At 43.7% G+C, this 12,243-nt stretch overlaps 1 long non-coding RNA gene across 1 annotated transcript; it reads right to left on the reverse strand.

Annotated features, from left to right (window-relative positions):
* Nucleotides 1-829: 829 nt before the first annotated feature.
* Nucleotides 830-11,202, reverse strand: LOC144322993 (uncharacterized). Its single transcript, XR_013388548.1, has 3 exons — nucleotides 10,608-11,202; nucleotides 10,380-10,457; nucleotides 830-910 (listed from the first exon to the last, which is right to left on the reverse strand). It is a non-coding gene; the product is annotated as an uncharacterized LOC144322993 (long non-coding RNA).
* Between the last annotated feature and the right edge of the window lie 1,041 nt (nucleotides 11,203-12,243).

Here is a 12,243-nt window from a genome sequence, read left to right on the forward strand (position 1 = left end):
AGAAAGCAGAGGACATGGGCATCCCATCTAGTCTCCTTCCTTAGATGGAGAGCCATGGACGCTGGCAGCTGCCCGTCCGCACCAGGACTGCGGGTGTCCAGGCCCAGAGGGAGGCCTGGGCACAGGGAGGGACATCAGCCTCGGGCCTGCCGGGCAAGTGTGTGCTCTTCTAGGCCACTCAGTCCGTGCCGCTCTGCAAGGGCAGCCCGGGGGACCCCAACACCTGGCAGGTGCTTGTCCACTGGTCACAAGGTGGCTGCTCCTCCTCCTGTATGGCATCTGCTCTTAGGATGGGAAGAAGGGGAAAGCAGTGGGTAAAAGCTATCCACCCGCCAGCTGAGTCTGCCTTCCCTTAGAAGAGCCTCCTGAAAGCCCCAGCCAGTGACTTCTCCCTACATCTCATCAGAGAGAACTTGGTCCCGTGGCCTGGGCCGCAGAACATGACAGACAGTAGAGGTATCACTGTTCTCCCGCCAGACACATTCCCACCCCAGCAGACTCAGGATTCTGTGGAGAAGAAAGTGGGTGATGTGGGTGCTTTGAAGGCGAGTAGCAGTGGTATCAGGAAGGATGGATGAGGTCCTGGTCCTGAATCATGCCCTCTGGCTGGAACCTCGTTGCTTCCTTGAGGACACAAATTATTTCTCAAAAAAGATACGTAATACTTATAATATTTACCATGCACCAGCCACTGTCCTAAGAGCTTCACCTGTACAACTCATTTAATCCCCACAGCACATCTGAAGGAGCTCATCTCATCCCATTTCATAGGTGAGGGAATTGAGGCAAAGTGAGATTGAGAAACTTGCCCGAGGTCATGTCGTTTGAAAGGGAAGGGGCTGGCATTTGAGCCAAAGCCCCATCATCCTCTCCACAGTGCTTAAAACCAGCTCTGCTGACATTATAACTGCTGCAAAAAAAATATTTATTTGATTAACTAAAGTGCATAGGAAAAATTAATTCAAAAAATGTCCCTTTGAGCCACAAGTGACACACGCCTGAAACCATGTGGATCTGCTTTGCCCCTCAGCAAGCTGGGAGCCAGGAGAGTCAGGATTCCCTCCCATGAGAAGGGCTCTGAGGTGGGTGCTGAGCCCCTCATGATGTAGGCGGAATACCAACTTCTAGAAATTACAGAAATAGATGTTCATGTTAGCATAGGAAGAGCTTCTAGGGGTCCTGGAATCTAGTCCCACATTAGGCTCTGTGCTCAGTAGGGAGTCAGCCTCTCTCTCTCCCTCTGCCCCTCCCCTCTGCTCAAGCTCTCTGTCTCTCTCTCTCTCTCTCTCAAATAAATAAATAAAACCTTAAAAGAAAAAAAAAAGCAAGCGCTTCCCCAAGTTGACTAAATACTTCCCTATTGTGCCATTCGCAGCAGGTCAGCACCAAAACCATCTGAGCTTTGACTTGATAATCTCCATTTTTAAGCCTCTCGCTCACCCACCAGTGTTGTCACAAATCTGCAAATCCCATTCTCCGTGGAGTCTAAGCTCCATTCTGGTTCCCCGTGGGGATGGCACAGGCCGAGCACTTCATCGAGGGGATTTTTATCATGATTATTAATTTTGAATGATATTTTCCACACCAGAGTTTTCTCCACCTCTTCTCTATGGCGATGAAACCGAAGAATTCTGCACTTTGACTCGATATCAAAGAAAATAGCTCAGCTTTTCTGTAATGATCATCAATTTTCTGGCCCATCTCTGGCCTCAGTGATCCATTCAGTCCCAAATTATGGCGAGGCTTCCAATCCCTGGCTCACAGCTTCACCCTGAGCCGCCTTAGCTCAGCCCAGGCTGACTCTTCATCCTGCCTGAACCCCCTGGCTCCCTGCCTGTTGGTTACTTCTGGAACATTTTCTTCCCTTTGCCCAGATCTCCTCAGTCTCCCAGTAAACCTTTTGCTTATTTATTCCACAAGTAATTATGGAACACCTGCTCTGAGGCTCACACTATCCTAGGCAGTAGGGTGAGCAGGGAAAATGAAGTCCCAGCCCTCTAGGAGCAAATATTCAAGTGTGTGGGTCAGACTACAAAACCAGAACAGATCAAGGAATAATATAGTTTTGGTTTACATGGGGCTAATAAAATAAATACTGGGTGGGATAGCCAATCGCCACCTCCTGCTCTTCTTTATCTGTGCACAGCAGACCTACACTTAAAATTTTAAAAACTTACATAAACTTCTTCAGGTGAAGTAATGATATCAGGTGGAGATGTGGATCCACACAAAGGAATGAAGAGCAGTGGAAATGGTAAATATGTGGTAAGGGTAAAATCTTTTTCCCTAATTGTTTTTTTTTTTTTAGAAATTAATAAAATGGACTGTTTAAAGGAAAAACACATATTTGGAGACTGTAAAATATGCAGGAAAACTATTAAAAAGGACAGAAGGAAAACACACAATGAAGCACATCGCTCTAAGTTCCTTACACTGCATATAATGCACATAAAATGGAATCAATGCAAAATAAATTGATCAAAAGAAGGCAGGAAAAGAATAGAAAAGAAGAAAGGACCAGTGGGACAAGTAAAAACCAATAGGAAGGTGAGGGGGTTGAAGCCAATTACATGCACAATATAGCTCAAGTAATTTTTGCTCTGGATGAATAAGTAAAAATCAACAATATTCTGCCTGTAACAACTTATTTAAATATAAAGACACAGAAAAGTAAATAAATAAATAAAGACACAGAAAAAAGGTTAAAAGTAAAGGATGGGAAATATATGCCACGCATACCGCTAAGCATAAGAAAGATGGGTGTTACCAGCAACAAACGGAGATGTTTCATAGTAATGAATGAACGGATTCCTTAAGAGTGCATAATGACCCAAAATGTGAATGTACCTAATAACAGTCCTTCTAAAGACATAAATCAAAAGCTGACAGAACTGAAAGGAGAAGTGGACAAACCACATCATAACTGGAATTTTAGAGACTCTTCTCCAAGAAAGTAACAGAACACAAAGACAGACTATCAGCAAGGTTGTCCAAGACTTAAACAATGTTATCAACCAGCTGGACCCAGTTGGCACTTGCAGAACACTCCACTCACGGACGACAGAATATACATTCTATTCAACTACACATAACACATTTACCAAGTATACCAGAGACTGGACTGAAAAATAAGTCTCCATATGTTTAAAAGAATTGACCTCTTCAGGTTTTCTATTTCTTCCTGTTCCAGTTTTGGCAATCTGTGGTTTTCTAGAAATACACATTGCCAACAGGCACGTGAGAAAATGTTCCGCATCCCTTGCCATCAGGGAAATACAAATCAACACCACAATGAGATCCCACCTCACACCAGTGAGAATGGGGAAAATCAACAAGGCAGGAAACAACCAATGTTGGAGAGAATGTGGAGAAAGGGGAACCCTCCTGCACTGTTGGTGGGAATGTGAACTGGTGCAGCCACTCTGGAAAACTGTGTGGGGGTTCCTCAAAGAGTTAAAAATAGATCTGCCCTACGACCCAGCAACTGCGCTGCTGGGGATTTACCCCAAAGATACAGATGCGGTGAAATGCCGGGACACCTGCCCCCCGATGTTTCTAGCAGCAATGTCCACAATAGCCAAACTGTGGAAGGAGCCTCGGTGTCCATCGAAAGATGAATGGATAAAGAAGATGCTGTCTATGTATTCAATGGAATATTCCTCAGCCACCTCAGCAAAGGACAAATACCCACCTTTGCTTCAACGTGGATGGACCTGGAGGGTATTATGCTGAGTGAAGTAAGTCAGTTGGAGAAGGACAAACACTATATGGTCTCACTCATACGGGGAGTATAAGAAATAGTGAAAGGGATTATAAGGGAAAGAAGGGAAAATGAGTGGGAAATATCAGAGAGGAGGCAAACTATGAGAGACTCCTAACTCTGGGAAGGGGTAATGGAAGGGGAAGTGGGTGGGGGGACGGGGGGCGCTGGGTGATGGGCACTGAAGGGGCACTTGGCAGGATGAGCACTGGGTGTTCTACTATATGTTGGCAAATCAAACTCCAATAAAAAAATACATATAAATTTTTTTAAAGTGACTTTCTGTCGCTTTAAGGTTGATATTAAAAAGATAAAAATAAAATATTTGTAAAACAGCAATGATAAAATGTATTCAATGAACAAATCTACATTGTGGTTTGCCAGGCCTTATTCACAAGCTGAGCTTCATAATTTTCTATATTCCTCTAGTACTAAGAGGTTATACATGTTATAGGACAGTTTAAAACAAACATTAAAAGGGAAATCTGAAATTACAAAAAAATAATTGAAATAATAGCAAAACAGAAATTTTACAAAAACAAATTAGAAATCAATAACAGAAAAAGATATTTTTAAATATCTTTAAATCCCCAAACATTTGAAAATTAAATGACATACATCCAAATAATCCACGGATCAAGGAAGAAATCCCAAAGGAAACTAGAAAATAATTTATGATGAGTGAAAATAAAAAGGACATTATCAAAATGTGTGGGATGTAGCTAATGCAGTATATAGAGGGAAATTAAAAGCTTTAAATGTTTGCATTAGAGAATTAGAAAGGTTTACTCTTAATCATAGGAAACAAACTGAAGTTTGCTGTGGGAGGAGGATAGGGGATGGGGTAACTGGGTGATGGGCATTAAGGAGGGCACAATATGTAATGAGCACTGGGTGTTATATACAACTGATGAATCACTAAACTCTACCTCTGAAACTAATAATAATAATACATAATAACTGTATGTTAATTAATTGAATTTTTTAAAAAATAAAATATTTTTAAAAAGATAATTAGAAAGGTTTAAAATTAACTTTCCTATTTTTCACTTTAGGAAGCTAAAGAAAGAGTGTAAGAAGTAAAGTTACTAGAAGGAAGGAAAATATAAAGTTAATAACAGAAATAAAGTAGAAAAAAAGAGAAACAGAGAAAAATCAATGTAGTCAAAATCTAGTTCTTAGCAATAATGAACTAAGTTGATAAACATCTGGTATGGCTGATGAAGATTATAAGCCAGAAGATGGATTTACCTTCAGGAATGAAAGATGTGACATCACTATAGATCTTATGATCATTAAAAGGACAGTATGAAAATATTATGAAAATATTGTAAGCCAATAAATTCAATTACTTGGATGAAATAGATTTCTTGAAAGACTCAAATTACCAAAACTGACTCAAAAAGAAATGGAGGGGATCCCTGGGTGGCGCAGCGGTTTGGCGCCTGCCTTTGGCCCAGGGCGCGATCCTGGAGACCCGGGATCGAATCCCACGTCGGGCTCCCGATGCATGGAGCCTGCTTCTCCCTCTGCCTGTGTCTCTGCCTCTCTCTCTCTCTCTCTGTGACTATCATAAATAAATTTAAAAAAAAAAAAAAAAAGAAATGGAAAACTTGAATAGCCCTATAATTACTGAAGAAATTAAATTCACAAAAATCTATGTGCCCACAAAAATAACTCCAGGCCCAAGTGGCTTCACTCATGAAGAGTATTACACATTAGGAAACTTTACAACCAATTCTACACCATTACTTTCAGAAAATAAAGAGAGAGGGAATCTTTCTCAATTCATTTCCTAAAGCCAGCATTACCAATTACTAAAACCTGATAAAAATATTACAAGAAAAGAAAACAACCTACCAATATTTCCCATTACATACTCACAAAGAACTTTAACAAAATCTTAGCAAATCAAGTAAAAGTTTGTGGATTACAGTAATGCAAGGTTGTTGTAGTATTCAAAAAATCGAAACAATTCACTAACGGAATATAGGAGAAAAACTATATGCTCTTCCCAGTAGGTCATAGGAAAAGCATGTAACACACAATTTAATATCCATCTGTGTTAATAATCCTCCACAAACTAAGAACAAAAAGGAACTTCTTTAAAATAATAAAAAGCACCTACCAAAAGCTACAGCTAACATAATATTTAGTAATGAGAGACCAAATCCTTTCCCCCTAAGATTAAGAATAAGACAAGGGTGATTCCTTTCGTCATTTCTGCCCAGCTAAAGATCTTAGCTGGAGCCATGAGGCATGAAGTAGAAATAAGAAGCACTTGAATTAGAAAAAAAGAAGCAATATATTTTCACTAATAGGTACAGACTCATATCTGATATCATTAAATGAAATGAATCATAGAGTTACATGTTAGTACTAAGCTATAAAAGTTTGAGAAAAATATCTTAGCAAACTTGAGATAGCAAACATTTCTTGGATGTGACATAAAATACACAAACATCAAAGGAGATGTTGATAAATTGGACTTCATAAAATTCAAAACTTCTATTCTTCAAAAACATCACAGGGAAAATGAAAAAGCAAGCTACAGACTATAAGATGATATTTGTAACCATATATCTTAACAAAGAACTGACATCCAGAACATGTAAGGAACTCCTACAACTCAATGTAAGAAGACAAGTAAAAATGGGGCAAAGATTTGAAAAGATCCTTCATAAAAGAAGGTAAAAAAATAGTCAATGAGAACATGAACAGATGCTTAATATTACTAGTCGTCATATAAATGCAAATTAAAAGCACAATCAAATACCACTATACACCCTCTGCAATGGTCAAAATATGACCAAATTAGGAGAATGTGGAGTAACCAGGACTTTCACACAATGCTGGTGATACAGCATAAAATGTTACAATCATGCTGAAACATCTTAATATCTTAATCTTGCCCTAACACTCCTGTTTTACTCCTATTATTTGCCTAAGATAAAGGAAAATATTTGCTAAGACTTGTACATAAATATTCATAACGGCTTTATTTGTAAAAGCCAGACACTGATTACAACCCAAATGACCATCAACAGGTGAATGGGTAAACAAATTGTGATATAAACACACAGTGGGATACTACAAACACCACAAAACCACACACACACAAAAAAAAAAAAAAACCCTCACAAAAATGAACATACAACATACAAGCCTGATACTCAAGAATGCAGTGAAACTGAAATGACCATACTGGATAGAAGAACCCAGAGAAGAGTATCTATGGTAGGATTTCATTCATATAAAATTCCAGTAATCTCTAGTGATGCAAAGATCAGTGGCTGCCTAGGACCAGGGGGGAGGGTGGGAGTTGGCTGAAAATAGGCAAGATGTGGTTCAGGGCAATGGAAATATTCTGTATCTTGATTGGGGTGATGGTGACACTCATGTGTACATTTGCCAAAATTCATCAAACTCTACATTTAAAGCAATTGTGTTTTATTATTTAATAAAGCCGCTTTCAAGGTGAGTAGGAGACTTGACCAGACACCTGACTAAAGAAGATATATGCATGGCCAATAAGCATATGAAAAGATGCTCAACATCCTTAGTCTACAGGGAAATGCACATTAAAATGATAATGAATAGGACATCCCCCCTCAGAAAGGCTAAAATGCACATGGCAGACAACAAATATTGTGTGGATGTGGATTGAGGGGGATTCTCAAACATTGACTGGTGAGGGTACAACTGCTTCGAAAAATCTTTTATATTTTCTTATAAAGTTAAACATATCTCCATCCTATGAACCACACATTCCTCTGCTAGCTATTTACCCAGGAAAATGAAAGTCCACACAAAGACTTTTACCAGAAAGTTTATAGCAGCTTTGTTCATAACTGCCAAGGGCTAAAAGCAACCCGAATAACCATCACTAGGTGGATGATAAATTTTGGTGTAAATATGATATACCGTAAATTGGTACAGTCATCTAATGAAATCCCATTCTGTAATAAAAAAAAAAAAAAAAAGGAGCAAGCTACTGATACACAAAGCAGCAAGCCTAAAAACTTTATGTTGAGTGAAAGAAGCCTGACACCAAAGGGTAAATATTGTCTAATTCCATTTACACAGAGTTCTAAAACAGGCTAATCTAATCTACAGTGACAGAAATCCAAATGGTGGTTGCCTCGGCAAGAGGGATACGACATTGCCCGGAAAGAGGCACCAGGGAACTTTGCTGATTGAGATCTTACTTGAGTGTATGCGTACGTCAAAATTCACTGAGCTATACATTCTGTGTAATTTATTGTACATAAATTATACCTCAATAAGAAAAGCTCAGGAAAAAAATTTACAACAGCATCTAAAAATATGAAGAAGTAAATCTAACAAAGATGTAAAAGGTCTTAAGGAAACTGTAAAACATTTATTGAGACATTTTAAAGAAGCTCTTAAAAATGGAGAAACTAGAATTTGCATTGATTGGAGGACACAAGATTATAGGCATGTTAATGCTGCCCACAGAGAGAGCCTATATCACACCAGTCAAACCCACTCCCCCCAAAAAAAGAATTTCTGGGGAACTTGGGCTTGTTGGTTCGGTCCTAAAACTTCTATGGAGATTCACAGATCAAGAAAAGCCAAGACATTGTTGACAAACGAGCAACACTTGAGCTCATTTGCGCTACCTGACACCAAGATTTACTTATTTTTTTAAGATTTTATTTTATTTTGAGAGTGAGCATGAGAGCATGAACAGGGGGAGGGGCAGAGGCAGAGGGAGAAGCAGACTCCCCGCTGAGCAGGGAGCCCCCCACTGTGGGGCTCAATCCCAAGACCCTGGGATCTTGACCTGAGCTGAAGGCAGACAATTGACCAACTAAGCCACTCAGGCGCCCCCACCAAGACATAATCATAAAGCTCCCATCATCAAGCCAGAAACAGGCCACAGGTATGTGGACACTTGATTTAGAGCAAAGATGGTTCTGGAGAGCAGTGATGGGGAGAAAGTTGACCCCTCTGCCACTCATGATACGCAAACATCGATTCCAGGCAGATGGAGGTCCAAGTGCGAACCCCAAACACATAACAAAGCTTTTAAAAGACAAGGTAGGAAAACATCTTCACAATCTTCAGATGGGGGGAGATTTTTGAACAGGATTCAAAATGCAATAACCATCAAGGAAAAGTTGGACAGACTTGGCCACATAAAAATTAAGTATTTCAAAAAAAATTGAAAATTGAAGTATTTCTGTTCACTCAAAAACAGTAGTAAAATCATGAAAAGGCAAGAGAAGTAGAGGCAGAAAGCATTTACGGCACACATTCACAGACAAAGTTCTTGTATCTGAAATACATCAATTCCAAAGACTATGAATCCAGAAACAGAACCAGGCCGGACACCTGAACGAGCACATCGCAGAAGCACGTCCTCAACCGGCCGTGGGTCATGAGGGAAATGTACATTGAAAACCCAACGAGTGGGCAGCCCGGGTGGCTCAGCAGGTTAGCGCCAAACTCGGTCCAGGGCATGGTCCTGGGGACCTGGGATCAAGCCCCACGTCGGGCTCCCTGCATGGAGCCTGCTTCTCCCTCTGTCTGTGTCTCTGCCTCTCTCTCTCTATGTCTCTCATGAGCAAATAAATAAAATCTTTAAAAAATAAATGAATAAAACCCAACGAGCAATCTCTGCAAACCCCCCAACGGAGCTAGAATGGCAGGGACCGGTGAGAACACGCAGCCAGGGAGACTCTCCCTCGATGCCGTTTGCCCTGAAGCAATGGGCAAGGGACAGAATTTTCTAGGAAATTGTAAGACGCACATGCTCCATGACCAGACACTTCACTCCGAGGCATGTGCGCCACAGAAAAAAAACGTGCACCAAGGCACCAGCGCCCAGATATGCTTCAACAGCAAAGCAGATGAATGAATCCTGGTACCCAGCACTGAGAATGATGTGGCACAGCTGCACCCAACACTATGGATTAATCTTGAAGATGTAATGTTGGGTCAAGAAAGTCAAACACAAAACTGCATACTCTCTCATTTTGTTTGCATAAATATCGAGGAAATGTAGAACTCAACTGTATTACTTGAAGATAACCACCTCCCTCTCTGAGGATGGAAGGTTATAGAATAAGGCAAGAGTAGACATGAAGATCAGGGGGATGGTTATCTCCTGGGAGGACAGAGGCTGGGAATGAAGGGCGGGGGGGTGCTGGAGGTGACCCTGGAGGGAACAAGACGGTGTGGGGAAGTCTGTGCCCAGGTGGGGTGGGCTCAAGTGCCCGGGCAGCTCATCCAACAGAACAAGGATCCAGGACAGGAGGCCGATAGCTGGGATTTCCTGTCTGGTTCCTTCCCCGGGAGATCTGGTCAACCAGCCCCCCCACACACACACACACACCCCTGTCTGCTCAGGTGCTGATGGCTCCCCATGGTGAAACTGTGGGATGCTGAGATCCCTAACACCCATGCTGCTCGCAGAGTCCAAGCAAGGGGCTGGAGCTCTCACTTGAATCCCCAGAGGCCAATCCCTGAATGGGGGGGACACGTGCTGATAAAAGGGGCATCGTGTGTGGGGGGGAAAGAAAGGGACCCAACTGGGCAATGAGTTTCTCCAAGAGGTCTTTTCGAGAACATCGTGGAAACATCCACATCTCACCAAGAGGATGTGCCTGGCAGGAGCCCGTTCTGGGAACCCCGGAATTCAGGACCTTCCATGCAAAACCTGCCGGTAGATCTGAAACGATGAAATTGAGGGATTTGGTCACTACCGGCTGTTCTTGGTTTCCTGGGAAGCGGTGGGATCAGAGCCCCACACGGCTCCTTCCCAGGGGACGGCGGGAGGGATGGGGTCCCGAGTTTCCACCCCGACGGTCAGAATCCTCACTTGGCAGACTGATCGGAGGCAGAGTCATGGGCTCCAGAAACAGCTGACTTCACGGACATGCTGAGCACGGAAACACACTTGTTTGAAAATCGCAGGAACTGCGTGAAAATACGGCGACGTTTAATGATGAGGCTCATGGGTTCAGAGCCAAAGCGTCGACGTCGGAGAAGTGTAGCCAGAAAGGGCTCACCCGCCATATGCGGTGGGGGTTGTAATCCGAATCCTAAAGAAGAATGATGGGGCTGGCAGGGCAGCAGCTGTGGGGGCCGAAGAGGATATTGTCGTTATTTTGAAATATTTGATATAAAGAGTTCAATTAGATTCAAAATCCATTTGCATTATCATACACACACACACACACACACACACACACACACACACACATTCCAACATTGTATTTGTCAACGAAGGAAGACAACGTGTGGTTCGAGTTGACGCAGGTGCACCCGACGGGGGGTTCAGCTGAGGGGTGGGGCGCTGGCTGGTGGCAGGAGGGGACTCTCCGCCGAGCCGCCTTTGGCAACCTTGGGCCACATGCGCAGCCACTGGCTGGGGTCCCAGCGGTGGGGACTGGGGCTACCAGGAGCCTGGGGACGCCCACCCCGGAGCTGCCCAAGCCCCCCAGATATGACCCTGACCGCAAGGAGGTTGTGCGGCTCAGCCTCTGATTCTCATTTTTTCTTTTTTAAGATTTTATCCATTTATTCATGAGAGACCCAGAGAGAGAGGCAGAGACACAGGCCGAGGGAGAAGCAGAAAGCTTCCCCGCCCCGACACGGGACTCGATCTCGGGACCCCGGGGTCACACCCTGAGCCGAAGGCAGATGCTCAACCGCTGAGCCACCCGGGCATCCCTGATGCTAAATTTTTGAAAGGGTTTTATTTCAAAGTTTTACATAAATTCAATATTCAATACCTTCCCTGCTACTTTGCATTTTTTTCTGAAAATTATATAATATGAGAACATGTGGACATGTTCCCCAAACCCCACGTGTGCGGCCCCGGATCGCCTGAGGTTTGCCCCAGCTCAGTGCGCAAATGCATGTTCTGTGTCCGCCGGGCCGAGAGCGGGGCTCTGAACCCTGTCTAGTCACCAGCCGGGGACCAGAGAGGCGGCTCTGGACACACAGACCCCGGGCGTGGTCCCCACTCCGGCTGCAGACCGTCCTCGATCACCCGGGCTCCCAAGCCCCATGCAGTTCCCTCAGCTGTAAAATGGGACAAATAACAAAAGAGCATTTTGTCAACGTCGAGCAGGCTAATCCTGGCCCCAGATGACCACTCGGTCTGTCTGAGACCACTTTGCAAGCGGAGGGCACACAGGCCACTGGCCAGAGCAGCCCCCTGGTGACGGGGTCCCCAGGCGGTCCAGCCCTCGAGCTGGGGCTCTGCTCACCACCCGGAGGCTGGGTCCGGCCACCGGCGCCAGGCTCGCTCACACCCCGCACACCTCGCTGCTCGGGGTGCCTGGGGTGACACCTGAGGCCTGCTGCCAGAGGGAAGGACCCCTCTCCTCCGGGAGCCCCCAGCCCAGGCAGGGTCTCCGGGAAGCACCCAGCTCGCGGCAGCGTGGCTCCCACGGGCAATGGAGACATCCTCATCCAGCTCGCGGAGTTATCTCCGCTCCCCAGCCAAC

This window comes from Canis aureus, chromosome 11 (assembly GCF_053574225.1).
Source record: "Canis aureus isolate CA01 chromosome 11, VMU_Caureus_v.1.0, whole genome shotgun sequence".
NCBI lineage: Eukaryota > Metazoa > Chordata > Mammalia > Carnivora > Canidae > Canis > Canis aureus.